The sequence below is a fragment of the Tursiops truncatus genome, chromosome 9 (genome assembly GCF_011762595.2).
Source record: "Tursiops truncatus isolate mTurTru1 chromosome 9, mTurTru1.mat.Y, whole genome shotgun sequence".
Lineage (NCBI taxonomy): Eukaryota > Metazoa > Chordata > Mammalia > Artiodactyla > Delphinidae > Tursiops > Tursiops truncatus.
The window spans coordinates 45,967,812-45,989,232 of record NC_047042.1 but is presented as its reverse complement, the minus strand read 5'-3'; the positions used below and the strand labels follow the sequence as shown (position 1 = coordinate 45,989,232).

At 37.9% G+C, this 21,421-nt stretch overlaps 1 long non-coding RNA gene across 1 annotated transcript in view; it reads right to left on the bottom strand.

The window, feature by feature from the left end:
* LOC141279539 (uncharacterized) overlaps positions 1-21,070 on the bottom strand; it is a 321,920-nt gene extending 300,850 nt beyond the window's left edge. Inside the window, exons 1-2 of the long non-coding RNA XR_012333965.1 lie at positions 20,971-21,070; positions 7,220-7,339 (exon numbers count right to left, since the gene is read on the bottom strand). This is a non-coding gene — a long non-coding RNA (uncharacterized lncRNA). The remainder of the gene's footprint in view (positions 1-7,219; positions 7,340-20,970) is intronic.
* Between the last annotated feature and the right edge of the window lie 351 nt (positions 21,071-21,421).

The following is a 21,421-nucleotide window of genomic DNA, read 5'->3' as shown; positions in this document are numbered from 1 at the left end:
ATACTTTTAAAAAAATTATTGGTCATAGAGTGACTTAAGGATCATGACATATATCTTTTTACAAGCCCACCTTGACCAATAAACCAGCTTGACACTCACAGTTTGAGCAGTGGATAGGATACACAGTGATGTTTGAGACAATCATTAGGCAACCTCTTTACTGGTTTCCAGTCTGCTCCTGATTCAACCCAGTTTCCATTCACTTTTCCCTCATTTACAATCCCACACCTGCTCAGTGGACCCAGCATTTGCATGTGGGCTCTCAATTCTGATACTCTCAGTGCCCCTGTAGGCGATGGCCTCCAAACTTCCCACTGGCTGTCTCCACAATTCTCTACCCCAGAAAGGCAGCTCTACACTATTCTCCACCCACCCATCACTGGGAGCCAGTCCCAGACCCAGGCCTCTGGTTGGACTACCCCCTGGCCTACCAGAACCCAGGGGTGGGTTTCAGATACAACTTGGTCACAGACACTGCCAATCCTTAACACGAGGAGCTCCCAAAGTGGGAAAAACATATGTTGGTGGGGTTTCTGGGCAGGGGAGCAATGCTTGATGATCTGTTTTAGAGAAAGATACGCATCCTTAAAAACATGCCCCTGGTTTCTCATTCTTGTTCACTGTTCAAATTAATAGCTAAACAGGAAACCTAATAAAATAAAGGAAACGTAGAAACTTTGAACTCCTGAGAGGTAAATATGAAAAGTTACTCCTCTAATTATAAATAGGGGGCCATACAATTTCTTTTCGCCACATCAGGACACCTTTGAGAATGAGAGGGAAAGCACTCTTTTTATGTTTAATATTTAGCTTAGCCATAGTTATTTTTACTAAGGAATTCCTCCAATGCTTTTTGCTAGACTAAGGAAGAAAACTACTTTTCACCTAAACAAGAGAAAAATATTATTCAGCATTTACACGTTGGTGCCCGATCTTGGCTGTACAATGCAATCACATAGGGAGTTTTGAAAAAAAAACAACAAACAAACTGATGTCTGGATCCCATGCCTAGAGATTCTGATTTAAGTGATCTGGAATGTCAGAGGGCAGAGAGCAGAAGCAAGAAGAACTACAATCCTGCAGCCTGTGGAACAAAAACCACATTCACAGAAAGATAGACAAGATGAAAAGGCAGAGGGCTACGTACCAGATGAAGGAACAAGATAAAACCCAGGAAAACAACTGAATGAAGTGGAGATAGGCAACCTTCCAGAAAAAGAATTCAGAATAATGATAGTGAAGATGATCCAGGGCCTCAGAAAAACAATGGAGGCAAAGATCAAGAAGATGCAAGAAATGTTCAACAAAGACCTAAAACAATTAAAGAACAAACAAACAGAGATGAACAATACAATAACTGGAATGAAAAATACACTAGAAGGAATCAATAGCAGAATAACTGAGGCAGAAGACTGGATAAGTGACCTGGAAGACAGAATGGTGGAATTCACTGCCACAGAAGAGAATAAAGAAAAAAGAATGAAAAGAAATGAAGACAGCCTAAGAGACCTCTGGGACAACATTAAACGCAAAAACATTCGCATTATAGGGGTCCTAGAAGGAGAAGAGAGAGAGAAAGGACCAGAGAAAATATTTGAAGAGATTATAGTCGAAAACTTCCCTAACACAGGAAAGGAAATAGCCACCGAGGTTCCAGAAGCGCAGAGAGTCCCATACAGGATAAACACAAGGAGAAACACGCTGAGACACATAGTAATCAAACTGGCAAAAATTAAAGACAAAGAAAAATTATTGAAAGCAGCAAGGGAAAAATGACAAATAACATACAAGGGAACTCCTATAAGGATAACAGCTGATTTTGCAGAAACTCTACAAGCCAGAAGGGAGTGGCATGATATGCTTAAAGTGATGAAAGGGAAGAACCTACAACCAAGATTACTCTACCCAGCAAGGATCTCATTCAGATTCGACAGAAATATCAAAAGTTTTAAAGACAAGCAAAAGCTAAGAGAATTCAGCACCACCAAACCAACTCTACAACAAATGCTAAAGGAGCTTCTCTAAGTGTGAAACACAACAGAAGAAAAGGACCTACAAAAACAAACCCAAAACAATTAAGAAAATGGTCATAGGAACATACATATCGATAATTACCTTAAATGTGAATGGATTAAATGCTATAACCAAAAGACACAGGCTTGCTGAATGGATACAAAATCAAGACCCATATATATGCTGTCTACAAGAGACCTACTTCAGACCTAGGGACACATATAGATTGAAATTGAGGGGATGGAAAAAGATATTCCATGCAAATGGAAATCAAAAGAAAGCTGGAGTAGCAATACTCATATCAGATAAAATAGACTTTAAAATAAAGAATGTTACAAGAGACAAAGAAGGACACTACATAATGATCAAGGGATCAATCCAAGAAGAAGATATAACAATTATAAATATATATGCACCCAACATAGAAGCACCTCAATACATAAGGCTAGTGCTAACAGCTATAAAAGAGGAAACTGACAGTAACATAACAATAGTGGACAGTAACTTACACCAATGGACAGATCATCCAAAACGAAAATAAATAAGGAAACAGAAGCTTTAAATGACACAGTAGACTGGATAGATTTAATTGACATTTATAGGACATTCCATCCAAAAACAGCAGATTACACTTTCTTCTCAACCGCACAGGGAGCACTCTCCAGGATAGACCACATCTTGGGTCACAGATCAAGCCTCAGTATATTTAAGAAAACTGAAATCATATCAAGCATCTGTTCTGACCACAACGCTATGAGATTAGAAATCAATTACAGGGAGAAAAACGTAAAAAGCACAAATACATGGAGGCTAAACAATACGTTACTAAGTAACCAAGAGGTCACTGAAGAAATCAAAGAGGAAATCAAAAAATACCTAGAGACAAATGACAATGAAAACAGGATGATCCAAAACCTATGGGATGTAGCAAAAGCAGTTCTAAGAGGGAAGTTTACAGCTATAAAAGTCTACCTCAGGAAACAAGAAAAATCTCAAATAAACAATCTAAACTTACACCTAAAGGAACTAGAGAAAGAAGAACAAACAAAACCCAAAGTTAGTAGAAGGAAAGAAATCATAAAGATCAGAGCAGAAATAAATGAAATAGAAACAAAGAAAAAAATAGCAAAGATCAATAAAACTAAAGGATGGTTCTTTGAGAAGATAAACAAAATTGATAAACCATTAGCCAGACTCATCAAGAAAAAGAGGGAGAGGACTCAAATCAATAAAATTAGAAATGAAAAAGGAGAAGTTACAACAGACACTACAGAAATACAAAGCATCCTAAGAGACTACTACAAGCAACTCTATGCCAATAAAATGGACAACCTGGAAGAAATGGACAAATTCTTAAAAAGGTATAACTCTCCAAGACTGAACCAGGAAGAAATAGAAAATATGAACAGACCAATCACAAGTAATGAAATTGAAACTGATTAAAAATCTTCCAACAAACAAAAGTCCAGAACCAGATGGCTTCACAGGTGAATTCTATCAAACATTTAGAGAAGAGCTAACACCCATCCTTCTCAAACTCTTCTAAAAAATTGCAGAGGAAGGAACACTCCCAAACTCATTCTATGAGGCCACCATCACCCTGATACCAAAACCAGACAAAGATACTACCAAAAAAAAAAAAGTTACAGACCAATATCATTGATGAATATAGATGCAAAAATGCTCAACAAAATACTCGTAAAGAGAATACAACAACACATTAAAAGGATCATACACCATGATCAAGTAGGATTTATCACAGGGATGCAAGGATTCTTCAGTATATGCAAATCAATCAATGTGTTACACCATATTAACAAACTGAAGAATAAAAACCATATGATCATCTCAGTAGATGCAGAAAAGGCTTTTGACAAAATTCAACACCGTTTATGATAAAAACTTTCCAGAAAGTGGGCATAGAGGGAACCTACCTCAACATAATAAAGGCCATATATGACAAACCCACAGCAAACCTCATTCTCAACGGTGAAAAACTGAAAGCATTTCCTCTAAGATCAGGAACGAGATATGGATGTCCACTCTCACCACCATTATTCAACATAGTTTTGGAAGCTCTAGCCACAGCAATCAGAGAAGGAAAAGACACAAAAGGAATACAAATTGGAAAAGAAGTAAAGCTGTCACTGTTTGCAGATGACATGATACTATACATAGAGAATCCTAAAGATGCTACCAGTAAACTACTAGAGATAATCAGTGAATTTGATAAAGTAGCAGTATACAAAATTAATGCACAGAAATCTCTTGCATTCCTATACACTAATGATGAAAAATCTGAAAGAGAAATTAAGGAAACACTCCCATTTACCATTGCAACAAAAAATCTAGGAATAAACCTACCTAAGGAGACAAAAGACCTGTATGCAGAAAACTACAAGACACTGATGAAAGAAATTAAAGATGATACCAACAGATGGAGAGATATACCATTGACTTGGATTGGAAGAATCAACACTGTGAAAATGACTATACTACCCAAAGCAATCTAGAGATTCAATGCAATCCCTATCAAATTACCAATGGCAATTTTTATAGAACTAGAACAAAAAATCTTAAAATTTGTATGGAGACACAAAAGACCCCCAAGTAACCAGAGCAATCTTGAGGGAAAAAAACGGAGCTGGAGGAATCAGGCTCCCTGACTTCAGACTATACTACAAAGCTAAAATAATCAAGACAATATGGTACTGCCACAAAAACAGAAATAGAGATCACTGGAACAGGACAGAAAGCCCAGAGATAAACCCACACACATATGGTCACCTTATCTTTGATAAAGGAGGCAAGAATATACAATGGAGAAAAGACAGCCTCTTCAATAAGTGTTGCTGGACAGCTACATGTAAAAGAATAAAATTAGAACACTCCCTAACACCATGCACAAAAATAAACTCAAAATGGATTAAAGACCTAAATGTAAGACCAGACACTATAAAATTCTTAGAGGAAAACAAAGGAAGAACACTCTTTGACATAAATCACAGCAAGATCTTTTTTGACCCACCTCCTAGAGTAATGGAAATAAAAACAAAAATAAACAAATGGGACCTAATGAAACTTCAAAGCTTTTGCACAGCAAAGGAAACCATAAACAAGACAAAAAGACAACCTGCAGAATGGGAGAAAATATTTGCAAATGAATCAACAGACAAAGGATTAATCTTCAAAATATATAAACAGCTCATGCAGTTCAATATTAAAAACAAACAAACAACCCAATCCAAAAATGGGCAGAAGACCTAAACAGACATTTCTCCAAAGAAGACATACAGATGGCCAAGAAGCACATGAAATGCTGCTCAACATCACTAATTATTAGAGAAATGCAAATCAAAACTACAGTGAGGTATCACCTCACCCCCATTAGAATGGGCATCATCAGAAAATCTACAAACAACAAATGCTGGAGAGGGTGTGGAGAAAAGGGAACTCTCTTGCACTGTTGGTGGGAATGTAAATTGATACAGCCACTATGGAGAACAGTATGGAGGTTCCTTAAAAAACTAAGAATAGAATTACCATAAGATCCAGCAATCCCACAACTGGGCATATACCCAGAGAAAACCATAATTCAAAAAGACCCATGCACCCCAATGTTCATTGTAGCACTATTGATAATAGCCAGGTCATGGAAGCCACCTAAAGGCCCATCGACAGATGAATGGATAAAGAAGATGTGGTACATATATACAATGGAATATTACTCAGCCATAAAAAGGAACGAAATTGGGTCATTTGTTGAGACATGGATGGATCTAGAGACTGTCATACAGAGTGAAGTAAGTCAGAAAGAGAAAAACACATATTGTATATTGACGCATGTATGTGGAACCTAGGAAAATGGTACACTGGTTTGCAGGGCAGAAGATGAGACACAGATGTAGAGAACAAATGTATGGACACCAAGGGGGAAAAGCGGCAGGGTGGGTGGGGGTGGCGTTGTGATGAATTGGGAGATTGGGACTGACATGTATACACATGTGTATGTACACACATACACACAATTTGATGTGTATAAAATTGATGGCTAATAAGAAGCTGCTGTATAAAAAAAATAAATAAAATGAAAGCATAAAAAAAAAAGTGATCTGGAATGTGCCCAGCCATCAGGGGTTTCACAGCCCTATGGGTGATTCTAAAGTAATTAATATAATAAATGTAATGTAATGTTGAGGACTGCTGACAACCTGTCAAAGGCTAAACGTGTATACAAGACTTTATTGACTCTTCACAATCCTGTGAACTGCCAGCCCTGCAGGTGAGGAAACTAGGGCTCAGAGAAGTTAAGTAAATTACCCGTGACCACACAGCCAGTAAGGGTCTGAAACAAGATTTGAAATTAAATCTGTATGACTTCAAAGTCCATGCACATAACCATTAATAAGTGAGGAAAAGCTGTCATTATGGGGAAAGGCACTTACATATGGATAAGGACCTGCTTAGCAACTTCAATTTCCTACTCTAGAGCCATTTCATTCCTACTTGAATGAACACGCCAAGGCCTAATCTCTAGAATCAATCTTGTTCTTAAAAGACACATTAAGAGTTTGCCAACTGTATCCATCAGGCTTGCCTCCTAGATCTGATAACTAGGCTCTCACCTTATGCCTATGGACTGAAGTACTGACATGTCCCCTACTCCAGTAAGGAGGAGCATAAAGCATGCACAGTGGTATTGGAGTCTTGGGTTCAAATCACTTCTCTGTCTTACTGTATCCTTGTGACTTTGGACAAGTCAGTTAACCCTGCCGAGTCTCAATTCCACATTTACAGAATATAAAAAATAAAACCTATATTGCAGGGCCATAGTTAGGAATGAACAAGATAAAAAATATAAAAAGCTAGTAGCATAATACCCATCCTATAGAAGCTCAATAAAGAGTAGATGTCATATAGTTATTATTAATATTACTGTGATGATTATTATTACCTGGTATACCATTCCAGTGGAGTGTGTTGCTTTATTCTTTCAAAAATAACTTGAATGTTGACATTGAAACCCACTCTTTGAGCCTCAACCCCAAAGATGAACAGCCCAACCTCCATGATGCTTGAGGCTTGCCTTCCAGAACTTCAGCCTGGTACCCACGGTCAGAACCTACTTCTGCTGCTTCTCCTGGAAACACTGAAGGTTTTCTCAATGCAAAGTCTATGCCCATTCAGTTCCCTGCAAATCACCCACCTCAGGGCTGTTCCAGACCGCCGTGTGGTCCCAAGAAGTGTGCTCTCTCAGTTTCCACGTCTCCAATCCTCTCCTCTCTGGCCCATCTTGTTACATCCATGGCAACCCATGTTATGACTTCTGCCAAATAAAAAGCATAATGTTAACACATTGATTTGTGCATCATATACTCAACACAATTGGTTTAAAAACTTGGGCCCGAGGGTGAGGCAAACCTTCCCAGTTTCCTGAAAGGGACCCTAGCCTAACCCCAAACCACAAATGTGGTGGGGCCCAAACCCGCATTTATTCCAATCACTGCATAAGCAACATAGATAAAGAGGCATAATTCCCTTGAAAGATTTTCAAGGTTCTCCTTTAAGTGTGTTTCCCTCACTACTGTGGTTCTAAACTATGGCCATGGCCTCAAGACCAAATTACAGCTTTTGGCAGATGGTTTTAGTCTGGTGGTTACAGCAATGAATGTGGAGTCAGGAATCCTGGAGTCTCAGCCAACTATTCCCTGGGTAACCACAAGCAAGTTAGCTGCCCTTGTCTCAGTTTTTCTGTCAGTTAAATGGGGTAACTTTTTCTTTCTTCCAACTACTTCAAAGGCAAAGGTTATGACAATTAATTACCCCATGGCCCACTAAACCTGGAACTTTCCGTGCAGTAATGAAGCTACTGTCAGCTTTTTCCTTCAAAGTCTAGTAATTTAATCCTAAAATACTGTATGTTTTGAGTGTCCAAGTGTTACACCTGGAGGCTCATTTGGAGGCATTAATATCTAGGGTTACTGAGCCATGTACCCCATTGCCCTAATACTGGCTGATGGAGGCAGAATCATGTTCTAAAACATTAAACCAAAAAGCCTGGATTTAGCTCAAGGGGAGAGCATTGCTAAATCACACAGGTGGCTTTCTTTAACCTCAAGTGCCCTGGCTTCCCCATAACATAAGCATCTGATACTGTTTGAAAAATACTCTGCAGAATAGTTGGTATTCACAGGCAAACAAGGTCTGGTGAAAAGTTTCCCAACTCTGCTTCTGCCCTTGTGTGGCACCAACATATTTCTTTTATTTGCCATGTTTCTATTACTTTTAGTTCTAAAGGGATCCTTTTTCCCATAATCCATATTTTAACGATATTTTAACACTGAGAAATTCTATTAGCCCCTTGCATACAACCACTAACAGACCTCTGGAGGTGAGAACCTACCTACAGATACTACTTTTAGAGTGTCTTTGAGAGAGAAATAACTTTAAGCTTGAGTTTTTGTGGTTGATAAAAGTGATAGCCATTGGGAAAGGAAAAAAATTATATATGTTATTTTTAAAAGAACTTAAATTATTATTTAATTACTGATTTTTCTCTTTAATATTGTCTTGTATGCATGTCACTTCTGAATAAAAATGTAAACTTTGACAGTTTAGCAGAATATTGAAGCATCACTACATAATGTAGATTATGAATACAGTTTACTCTGTTTTCTGGAATGGTTAGTTGACATATGAAATAGAAAGAAAAAACTCATCACATTCATTCTCTCTTAGTGTTAATAAATACAAATTAATTATAGTACTGGGAATTTGAGCCAATAATAGTCCAGAAATTTAAATAGTATGTTTCATTATTAATGCTTATATATATATAAGACATGTATATGTCTTAAAAAGGACTCAAAGAAGTTCTATATTGCATATACGTTAGGTATGGGAGATTAATTCACTTTGAACCCATATAGTGTAGTGGAAAGATTATTCATTAATTAGAATTTCAGCTTTCCAGGTTCTGGTTCAAGTCTGTATGACTTCAAAGTCTTTTCTTTGTTCTGCCACTAACTCTCCTTGTGACTTTGAGGGAATCCCTTTATATTTTTGGAATCTAGTTTCCTGACAGTTATGGGTTGAATTGTGTCTCCCCAACCAACCAATAAAAAGATATTTTGAAATCCTAACCCGCAGTACCTCAGAATGTGAACTTATTTGGAAATAGGGCCCTTGCAAATGAGATTAGTTAAGAAGTATGACTCCAGAAGTCATACTGGAGTAGGGTATGATCCAATATGACTGGTGTCCTTATTAGAAGACAGTCACTGAAGACAGACACACAGGGAGAACGTCATGCAACAACAAAGGCAGAGACTGGATTTATGTAGTTGCAAGCCCCGGAACACCAAACTGTGAGCAAACCATTAGAAGCTAGAAAGAGGCAAGGAAATATTCCCCTACAGGTTTCAGAGAGAGCATGGCCTGCCCACATCTTGATTTGAGACTTCTAGTCTCCAGAACTGTGAGACAATAAATTTCTATTGTTTGAGCCACCCAGTTTGTGGTACTTTGTTATGGCAACCTTAGCAAACGAAAATACAATCTTTAAATTGAGAAGACTGGATGCTGAAATACTTATCCATAAATATATTTTTATTATTTGAAGTCAGAGGTCAACATACTTTTTTCTGTGAAGGGCCAGATAATAAATATTTTAGGCCTTGCAGGTCATGCAGTCTCTATAACAAGCACTCAACTCTGCTGATGGAAAGCTGTCGTAGACAATATGTAAATAAATGCGAGTGGCTGTGTTCCAATAAAACTTTATTTATAGTCACTGAAATTTGAATTTCATATAATTTTCCTAAGTCACAAAATATTATTCTTTAAAAAATTTTTTCCCCTACCATTTAAAAATGTACAAACCATTCTTAGCTCTCAGACCACACAAAAACAGACAGGGGACTGGATTTGGTCTGCAGGCTGCAGTTTGCTGAATCCTGTTCCAAGTTGTTGACATTAGTACAATGGACTTGGTAGAAAGCATGATAGAAGAGCAATATGCAGCCTTTACCCAAGACACATAAGCTAAGCAGTGGATGACTTTCTGCAGATAATAATAATTGTATTCATGGAGCTATATCTCTCTATGTATAATAAAAATAGTTTTTATAAAACCATCTGAGAATCACATTTAAAAAAGGAGTAGTAGGTTTTTTAAAAACTGCATTTCATTACTTTATCTCTTTACTTTAGTGGTCAAAGTTAAATAGAATAAATATTAAAAATGAAAACTATTATCATTTATTGAGCACTTACAGTGTCAAGCTCTCTGCTAAATGCTGTATACAATTATCTCATTAATCATACAATAACCCCACAAGTTACATAGGCCTATATCCCCTTTACAGATGAGGCTTAGAAAGATTAAGCAATGCACCTGAGGCCACACAGCTAGTACTTAACTGAGCCCAGAATAAATTAGGTGATTCTGACTCCAAGGTTCATAAATAAAGCCACTTTATATACTGTTGTTAATTTCTTATACTGGTTAATTTCAAATGTTCAATTTCCAAATGTGGTAATTTACTATAATTAATTGTATTATTATAATTAATAACAAAACCTACAATTTTATTAATAATAAATAAGAACCAATTAATAATCAAATATACAATTCACCATAGAATGGAAAGAATGGATAGAACAGAAAGAACAAAAAAATGGAAGAAAATTATATTTTATTTTCCTCTTTAAGTTAGATCAAATATAACATTTGATTTCTTTGACTCAAATACTGGAATTACTAATGGGTCCAGCCTTAGTCTTAAACTATTTAGCGCTGGAAAAAAAATTGAAAACAATGTAAAACTGGATACTGTTTTATGATATACTCTTTTATTACCACCTCATCAAAAAGAAGGTGGAAAAAAACCCAAACCAACCTGTTGATAGCATATGTGATTAAGTTCCTCATTCAAGTATATTGACAGATGGCAGAAAAGAGACGAAAGGATAGAGATGCCAGGGAGATGGAGGATGTTGTAACCAAATACAAAATCATCTGGATCCTTTGTGACCTAGGTCCCTTTGTGACCTAGCGTTTGTGTTTAAGTTAAACCTTTTGTTTCATCACCTGACAGATCACAGACCGAATTTCCAACCTGAAGTATTCTTTCGGCAAGCATGGGGCACCAAAGTATTCTTTGAGGAAATTATACACTTCATCTATATAAAGGTTAAGTCAATGAAATTATTAAGTGGTAGAACAGGATTTAAAAGCTTAATCTCCAAGAATGCCATCATGCCTGGCACACAGAGAGCTTACAATATGCCCAATATGAAACGTCCACAGAATGCAAACCCAGCAATCTGCTTTGTGTTACTTTCTAATAAATGTCAATGAGGAAAGTGTTTATAACTTGAAAAAGGAGGAGGTTGGGGGGGATCCAGTAGCTTGCCACATGGAAGTATATCTCCTTGTCGATTCCAGGAAAATGTCAAATCAGTACAACTGTTCCAAGACTCTTGGTCTTCACTTCTGCATTGATTAAACTGCACGTGCTATGTTTTTGGCATAATGAGCTGCATTCATAATGGTTGACATCCAATGGTTCAATAAGAATAGCAGGCCTCACAGATTTCAGTGAATATAATATAGTCATTTTGCAGTTGTGCAAATTAAGACACATGGAATAAACAACTTGCTTCAAAACAAGTTAGAATTAGAAGTCAGCAATACGATTCAAGTCTAGCTTCAGTGTCTTCTATTTACCTTCTCTGGGATGGCTGGAGCTTAATTTTGGTTCCCTTGTTTCAATGGTGGCTATATAGAATCAGTTCTCACTTCCAAAGCTGAAATGAATGAATTATGGAACTCTCACTACATCTTATGACCAGCTTCTGCCCATTTAGTTTGGCTCAACTGACATTATTAAGGACTTTACTAGATTTAAAGGTGAAAAGGCTGAATACAGACAGACCCCACCCATGAGGACTTGAGATTCTAATGAAGGGAGGGGAAAAAACCCACAAAGCAGATAATTTCAATTAAATGAAGCTAAAAAATAAGATAAAGGTATTGAGTGCAATGGGAAGCTGGAGGAGGGGCAATGAGCCCAACGTGGGGGTCCAAAGAAGGCTTCCAAGAGGGGATAGTGCCCTAAAATGAATCCTAAAATGGTAATGAGGATTTATCCAACTGGAGAAAGGAGGAAGGGCATCCCAGCTTGGGAAACTGCATGAGTAAAGCCAAGAGGCAGGAAATATCATAGAATATGCTGGCAAAACATGCTATGGGGATACAGAGCAGAATTAACCTGAAAATTGTAATTCATGCCTTCCTAAATAGAAAAAATTAACTATCTGGAGAATAATGTTAAAAGCTTTAAATTCAGTGTGCACTGTAACTGGGAAACTTATTGTTACTATATGATGCCCATATCAGGAGGGAGAATTTGGTCCTAGAGCTATCTTCTATAAAAATGGATTTATGTTTAGAAAACCAAAATACTCCGTTTGTCTCCTGGTTGGTTACACAGCTCACACCAGTTCTCAGGTCAGTGCCCTCACTGAGTGAAAGCTTGCTGTGACTCCAGGTAAGACACATAGAAACCCAATGGCTTCTCAAGTATAATTCCCTGAAAATTATTTACTGAATATCCTGCACACTGGCGTTTCTTCCCAGGGCTTCTAGGCAGTACTTTGCACTTCTATCCCAGAGTCACTTGCTATAAGGAAAGAAAAATGGTGGGCAGGAAACCAAGAATGGTACCCCCTCTGCCTCAAGGTCACAATTGGGTGCCAAGTTATGGAATTTGTCAGGCAATTACTCAAAGGTTTGGAGGGGAAAACCTCCATTATTAAGAGAACCTCAGACCCACCTAGGTTTTAGCCTTGAGGGGAGACACTCTAGGTGGGAAAAGGCAGTTGTTCAAGAACTTCCAGCTTCCTCCCATTGAATTTTTGTCCCCCTCATTTCTATGCTTTGATGATGGGTACTACCACCCCCTGGGTGGTGCCTCTATGACTTGGGCACTAGAGCAGTACAGGGTACCTTTGGCTCTCCAACTACAACAGGATGAAGTTTCCGAAAACACTCAGTATGAAAGAACAACAACAACAACAGTAGAAGGACAGTATCTAGTTAAGCTAAAAATGTAATGGCTTCTCACTATCCAAAATTCATTTCTTAGGATAAACACTAACTCCAAAAGGTAATACAACTTCATTAGCACCTTACACTCATTCCTTTCTCCTGTCCTCCGTCCTGTGTCTGAGAGACGCAGTAACACTTTCTCTTCTACAGGGTCAAACACCTGGTCACCAAGGCCCTTTCTGGCCAAGACCAAGAAAACATTTTCAGTCTGCATTAGAGTTAGTAGTTAAATAGGCCCTGAGTCAGACTGCCTGGGTTTGAACACCAGCTCCATCACTTACTAGCTCTATGACCTTAAGTAAATTACTTAGCCTCTTTGCGTCTGTTTCCTCATCTGTAGAATGGAATAACAGTACTTAGAATTAAATGAGAAAATGCATATGCTACATTTGTCACACACAGCATAAGATTAATATTATTAGTAGTTATCTCTTTCTCATCTAGGACTCTAAAATTTAGAAGCCATATTATTAAAGACATGATGTTGCACTGAAGTCTGGTAACTGAAACAATGGTGTCACTCTTCAACTCTGCATCTTCTACATAACTACAGGAGGTGGCATGATCTCTTATGACTCAATAGTACTGCAGTATACTAACCATAATCTTACCTCAAAACTTTCCTCCAGGTTGCTCTCTCTGCCTATAATGTTCTAGCTCCTGACTCACTCCCACAGACTCTGAGGTGGATGTGACTCGTGCTCAACAATGCACAGCTCTCTACTCCTTCCTGAGCATACCAGCTCTTTGCACTTATGTAGGGCTGTGAACTCAGATCGGGTCAATGGTCTTTTAACAGTGGAGAAAAGCACCGCATAACCTCCCCGCTTTTGGTGAAGTCGTGTCACCCATGTGTCAAGATCAAAGTCCATGTGATGGACCTGACTCACCAAGTGTATAGCTGTCTCACAGAACATACTCCACGTAGGCAAGAAATAAACTTTTAAGTGTTAAGCTACAATGATTTGCTACCCTAGCTTAAGCCTGGCCCATCCTGAATAATACACACCACTTACATCCCACCCCCACATCAACCTTACGTCTCCCACCTCCCCATCCACCTGTCTAATAGGTTCCTTGTCAATCTTCAGATCATGACTTATCTGTTCCTCAGAGAAGCCTAATAGTCATCCTTTCTTAAGTAGGTACCACCCTTACTATTCTTAATATTGAGCTGTTTTTCTTTAATATTATTTCCCTCATAATTTGTAATTAATAATTACACGTTTGTCCACTTGTTTTTTCCTTGTCTCCACCACTAGACTATAAGATACACAAGAAATCTATAAGAACATCTAGGTTGTACTTTCCAATAAAACAGAAAAATAAACTAGGGCTTAGAACATCATTAGGTCTTAGAACAGTGTTTGTATTTTTAAAATTTTTATTTATTTATTTATTGTATTTTTTTTAAAAAATAAATTAACATCTATCCATCAAAAGAAGTATATATAAAGTAGCAGGAAGTTTGTTGTTTCATAATATGGACAATGGCATTGGAAGAAAGACAAACTCCACTGGACTACATGCTGGGCCAGAAATTTGTACAGAGACTTGACTACAAAAAAGTTTTGTACACAGAAGAAACTCAAGGGCATGAACAAATTCACAGCTAAGAGGAAAATCAGCAGAGCGTCAGGGGCAAGAACTGAAAACCAGAATCGTTGTTATACTCTCTCCCATTCTAGTAACCCTGTCCAAAAGCACCAGGAGGGAGGAGCCAGGAAGGGTCATGTGGAAGGCTCTGGATCTTATAAGAGCCTAGGGACACAGCACCTCACCCCACCCCCAGCAGATCACGTTGTTGATTGTAACAAGCACTTCTTTGCTATCTCTGAGTATGGCAGAAAGAAAGGGAAGAAAGGGTGGAAAGAAAGGGAAGAAAGGGTAGAAAGAGTAGGAAAAAAAGAAAGAACATGGGGCTTCCCTAGTGGCGCAGTGATTGAGAGTCCGCCTGCTGATGCAGGGGACACAGGTTCGTGCCCGGTCCGGGAAGATCCCACATGCCGCGGAGCGGCTGGGCCTGTGAGCCATGGCCGCTAAGCCTGCGCGTCCGAAGCCTGTGCTCCACAACGGGAGAAGCCACAACAGTGAGAGGCCCGCGTACCGCAAAAAAAAAAAAGAAAGAACATGAAGGGAGAAAGAAAGAAAGAAGAAAGGAGGGAGGGAGGAAGGGATGGAGAAAGGAAGGAAAAAAAGAAAAAAAGAGAAAGAAAAGAAAAGGTAAAAAATAAATGCATTTCTATCTGTAAGAAAGGAGATAATAGAAATTTGGGACCTTCCTTCTTTCTCAAAGAAAACTGTCTTCTGCCCTATGAGGCAGACTACAAAGAACCAAGAGGAATCATGAATTCACAACATTACTTTCTGAGTATTTCACTACACATTTTCACCTGAGATTCTTCTTTCCTGGGTTATCCATTTCTGCCATCACTTCCATACACAGAGAAAAGGACATGCACTACAACACTGGGTCAGGAAAATTAGTTACATAAGTGCCTTTAGTTATTACACTTTTTATGTCACTGTCTTTACAGCGGTTTTGTACCAGAGCTTGGACTAGATAATACCTTATCCAGGTAAAAATAGCAGATATTATTACCTAAGCCCTATACCATACATTTATCATTTTGTAGTTATCCAGCACCCAACTCTCTCCACATATACCCACCTTCCTAATAGCACACCAGCCTCTCCTTGGGGATAATTCAAATGGTGTGTAGTCTCAGTGGGAGGTCACTAAGTGCCACCTCTCACTGCCATTTCCCACTTTAGAAATGGGGAGCCTGCTCCTTCACGAGCTCCCTGCAATACCTAGGGGCCAGGCAATCAAACACCACTCCTGGGATGGTAAATCCTGAGTGAGTGAAACAAAGGAAGAGGGTAGAGGCAGATGTCAAATCCATTGCAGCCCTCAGGACCCAAGGACCAGGAAGCTCCTGAGTTGAAAATCTTAGTTAACTCCTGGTACCAGAGATGCCCTAGCTCTTGTCACTTTCTCAGATTTCTGCAGCCCCCAATATCCTGTCAGTAAATTCTCCTTTGGCTTAAAATATTTGGGGTTAGTCTCTGCTGCACACAACCAAAAAGTCAAACCAGGGTTACTATGTATAGCTATGTAGGTAGTACTTTGTATAAGAGAACCCAGCAAAAGAAACCAGGAGAGCTGAAATCCAGCCTGTGCTCCACTTGCCAAGGGGCTACATTCTACTGGAGGAAAGAGAGGCATTTTCCAATTTCCACAGAGGCACTGTATAGACAGGCAGTGGCCCTGCCCCTGACTGATACACCTACCTTTTTCAGTTATAAAACAGAGGCCTAGAGATTAAGTCATACAAGTAAACTGTGATTACAGTAATGCAATGATACTGCATTGGGCTATTCTGCTGCTTTTTTCTCTACCTACAGATTGAACCACCTATTTATTCCTGCAAGGAAAATTTGAAATGATAAGGAGTGTTCTTGCAGTAGTCCATCCTTCTGTGATAGAGCCTACCATACTCACAGCTACCTGTAACTTGCATACAAGTATTAAAAGGATTAGAATTTTAACTTTAAAAATATGTACAAATATCTAACATTCTGTGCTACAATATAGTTTTTAATAGTTAACCCTTTATATTCATCACCACTGGCAGAAAAACAACTCAAAAAACTCAAGAACTTTTTACATATCTTAATTTTCTACAAGCTAGATTTTTCCGATTTTATAGAGATCATGGAAAGGGAAAGATCTCAAATTATGCTGACCAAAGCTCCATTATAATCTCTTCAATTTTTCCATGACTGTTTTATGTCTCCCACATGTCTTTTTCTCCCAGTTTAGATCACAAATTTATCTGGAGGGTCTGTGAACTAGTATATATACATGCCTAGCATGTGAATGGCATTTACTGTTAAAAAGGAAATTAGAGAACCACCACTCCTTCCGTTAGGAATCTAACAGTTATGCTTCCTTTCCTTTACAAAGTTTCCTTTTACCATATTAAGTCCTCCTGTCTTCCTTTCATGTTACTTTAAGACATTGATGAAAATCTTTTGTTCCTATTTCCCCTCCCCATAAAAGAAAATTAAATTTGTTTTCAGGCTTTAATCCTGCTAAAACAAAGTGAATCAGCTCTGTTTTCATTACTGTCCAGTCATCTCATCAATCATTAAAGGGAATCACTAAAAGCAATCAGCGAACAAGGTCAACAGCACTCAGCAGAGGGCTGGTGTGATGGTACTTTAACAGATGAAAATGAAGACTGGGAAAAGGATGACAGTGCTTCACAGCCCTAAGAGGCCCAGTACCACTCCTTAGGAATCAGCCTTTAAATGGGAGAAGATAAGTTAGAGAAGGGAATTATCTTTATTGTGCAACAGGTCTCCTGATACCAAGCTTGTTAATATAACAAAGAGCTAAAAGGTTTATTGTGGGGGGTGGGGTGTATGTGTGTGTGGGGGGGTGGGGAATATTAGGGTTGTCATTTCTTGGTACAATGACTCAGGTTTTGGACTTTGAGACAAAGAACCTAACTTCATAGTTCCTGTTCTTCTCTAGCAGTTTGTGTTTCATGTCCAATAAAGAATTGCAGAAAGGTATCAGTGTAAGTGAGAGAAACCAACTTTAATTAACGTAAGCTTAAGGGAATTTAGTGAAAGAACATGAGAGCTATGAGAATCAAAGATGAGGCTGAAATGCTAGCCTTGAGAAGAAATCTAAGATGCTCTGGCAAGGAGAGGATCTCTGAAATGGGAACTATTCAGTGGTCAAGACAATGAATTCTGACAGTTTCCCCATGTTTGTATCTCTCAGAGATAGAAGGTCCCAGGAAAAACAGTTTAATTGGCCTAGAACTGGCCATATGCTTTCCACCCCTTTGGTTAGGGCTGGATGGATGAACTTGATTTTTGGCCCTCCAAAGGTGGAGTCGGGGGTGGGGGATGGTTGGAGTAGGGAGGTGGTGGTGTTAATTACCCATAAGGAAATCTGGGTGTTGTTATTAACACAAAGGGCAAGGTATCACAGGTGGCCAAGATGAAACCAATGTCCAATATGGTATTAAAAATGGAAATTATTTTAACCCTCAAGGCCAGGAGTCATCTGCTTAACTTACATTAACACCACATACTGCATAGAACACATGTAGATTTTTCATGTAAGTTAACAGCCTCGTTTCAGTAAGTAACAATACCTGAGGCATGGTAGCTCCTCAATAAATGTATTTTGAATGGATTAACTTCTGCAATGTTATTTGTTCTCATCCTTTCCTGTATGTCATTAATATTTCCCACTTTTAACAAATACTTCTTATTCAAGATTTGATGAAACGGAACTTCTAAAAGAGAAAGTTTAATGCAGTAGAAAGAATAATGGAATATAATCTTTTCTTGCTTCTGCCCAATGTGATCTTGGGGACATGTCACAACTGCTTTGGGTTTATATCTTCATCTGTAAAATGAAGTGATAGAGGTACATGCGCTTTAAGAATCTGTCCAATTCCATAAGCCTAACATCATGGTCACAAATATATAGATGACAGAAACTCAGCAAACTTAGAAAAAAATACTTATAATTTTCACAGTATGAAGTGGCTCTACCCTGAATCTGGACAGAAAGTAAAACCTAACTTACTTGGTAGTATTTAGGAGAAATTGCCAATATTGTAGAAAATCTAGATCTCTGTTATCAAACGTTAAAAGAAAGGCAGTGGAATCAACTTTTCAAGTAAAATCTTACACTGAATCCCAATGTCTAAAACAAATAAAGGTCAAAAAACTACAACTGAAACAAAGACGGATGTGTGGATCACCATCCTCACACCTTCTTGCACAGGCTCCTGGGAACACCATTTGACATCACTCATCTAATTCCTGACTGAATATCCCTATATTTTTCTGTACCTTATGATAGTTCTAAAAACAAGATAACCAATTTCAGACAGGAAAGATTAAGAAAAAAAATTTCCCACAGAAAAGGAAAAGTATACACGCTTTCTTCCAGTGGCTTTAAAAAGACTTAGACAATTTGTTAGTCTATCAACAAGTAATTTTAATTTGAAAAATAAAATCAAACAGCAATTAATCCCCTACACCATTGACAACTAGTAATATACAGATGAAGACTATTGTGTCAGAGTGAAAATTCAGCTTCCAAAACATTTTACCACTTATTTAACAAGCTAAATTGTAAAATATGAAAACTCTCCAATATATAAATCAATAGCATTTAAAATTTTGCTTATAATTTTGATAAATTTCAGCAAGACATCTTTCTCCTGTATAATTTTTTCCTACAGTCCTGCTTCAGAGGAAAGATACATATGTCTCCCAAGCCAACGTAATTTAGCATCTGCCCTTTTTTTAATCACCAAAGGGGAAACTACTGACAAATATTAAATGATACAAACATAAATTGTCAACTTTGTGGTTAATGATGGTGACCTTCTTAGCCTTAACAAAGAAAAGCAATTTCTCTTCTCATAAAATCAGTGTTTTGTCCATTCCTCTACTTAGAAATATCATAATCAACATCATTAAGATACTTCCTATTAACTTGGACCACAGGTTTCTACACATAAAATGCCAACCATGAGTCTTTGAGTATGAGGTTTGCAAAATTCAAACATCCTTATTAAGGTCATCTTTATTTACTTATTAACACTAATGTAGATAAAAGCATATTATTTTACCTTGAGATTAATCTTGAAAATATAAACAAGATTCATGTGATCAATTTATTGAATAGTTACTGAACTTCAATGATGCCATTATTTTGGTCAAAGCAAAAAGTTCTGAAAATTTTTCTGCAGGACATTTTCCCTGCAGGTAACAATTAAAAGTATATTTCATCGTCATTGGTGATCCTAATGACCTCTTATAGCAGGATACAAGTTTTGAATTGGTACAACCAATTAGATGACATGACTTATATGGATTTGTGTCTGATAACCAAGAAGGAAGGCAAAAGTCATCTCTCATTATTAAAAGATATCTCTACTTCCTGGTCTATGCTGATTCTGCCAATGCTTCTTCTGATCTCCTAATCAATGGTTTCAAGATTTACTTTATAGTAAATATGACACATCAAGTATAGCCTAGGGATGCGCAGATGTTGTCAGTGTCCTGCCCTTATTCATTCATCACTTACCATTTCCAAGGAGGACAGCCTCACTTCCAACTGTCAGCAGCTATGATTCTGCCTGAAGTCTTTCCCTGGCAGCGAGAAATGAACTCTCCATGCACATGGGCCAAACCATAAGTTACTGGAGAATTAACAATTTTCCACTCTCAGACTCACCCTCAACCAATGACTGACTGGAGTTGGTAAATACCCTGGCCCACTAGTCCCATGGTTCAAGTAACTGAGGTATGTTATAAATGGCCTCCCAGAATTCCCAGGTAGAATTAAGGTTGTAACTTACTTGATATACACTCTTTATTAGCTTTCCTCCCTTTCTTGCCTCACTCTCCCAATTCCCCTGTGAACTCTGTAATAAACATTCAAATCCTTATCTCTAGGTCTGCCTCCAAGAGAACCCAAACTAAGACAAGGAGGTATTAAGATGAATACAAAAGGGGTTCTACCTTTAAAGAATTCACAACCTAAAGCAGGAGACCAATAATAAACAAAACAAACTAACCAAAGAACAAAAACGATACCAAGAGGAAAAATATACAATATTACATTGTAAATAAACGTATGCTGGCTCCGGTGAAGATAACAATCTAGATAGTTTTAAATTTTCTGTGTACGACTACAATGTTAGTAATGGTCCTTCCTATAACTCTAAATATTATCTTCATTGGGAAAAAACTGTAAGACTATCTAATAGTCACCTTACTCTAAAATGTCATCCTACCTTATTGCCATTACTGATATTGTTCTAATAGTTGCTGAATAATAAACGGTAGCCAAAGGGTAACAAAAAGGGCAGACGTATAAACTTCATTTAATTCCGTGACATCTGTGGAACAAAAGGAATAAATAACAATATAGTGATTCAACCTGACAAGTGGATTCAAACCATATCTACCATAAAATGAAATTTATCCTGCATTAACCTTTTTGGCAGTCCATCAACCTCCCAAGACAACTTCAGACAGAGTAAAACCAAGTCAATATTCTGGTCATCATTCACCATTACTTTCTGAAAACATACTTTTCTTATCATTAGCATTGCAACATTAATGGAAAAATCAAGTATTATTGAAGAGCATTTTTTTCCTGGTAACCTCTTACGGATCAACTAGGTGGATACCTTAGACTGAGTGAATAGGGAAGGCCTGACTTGTGAGGATGAAGAAGGCAAG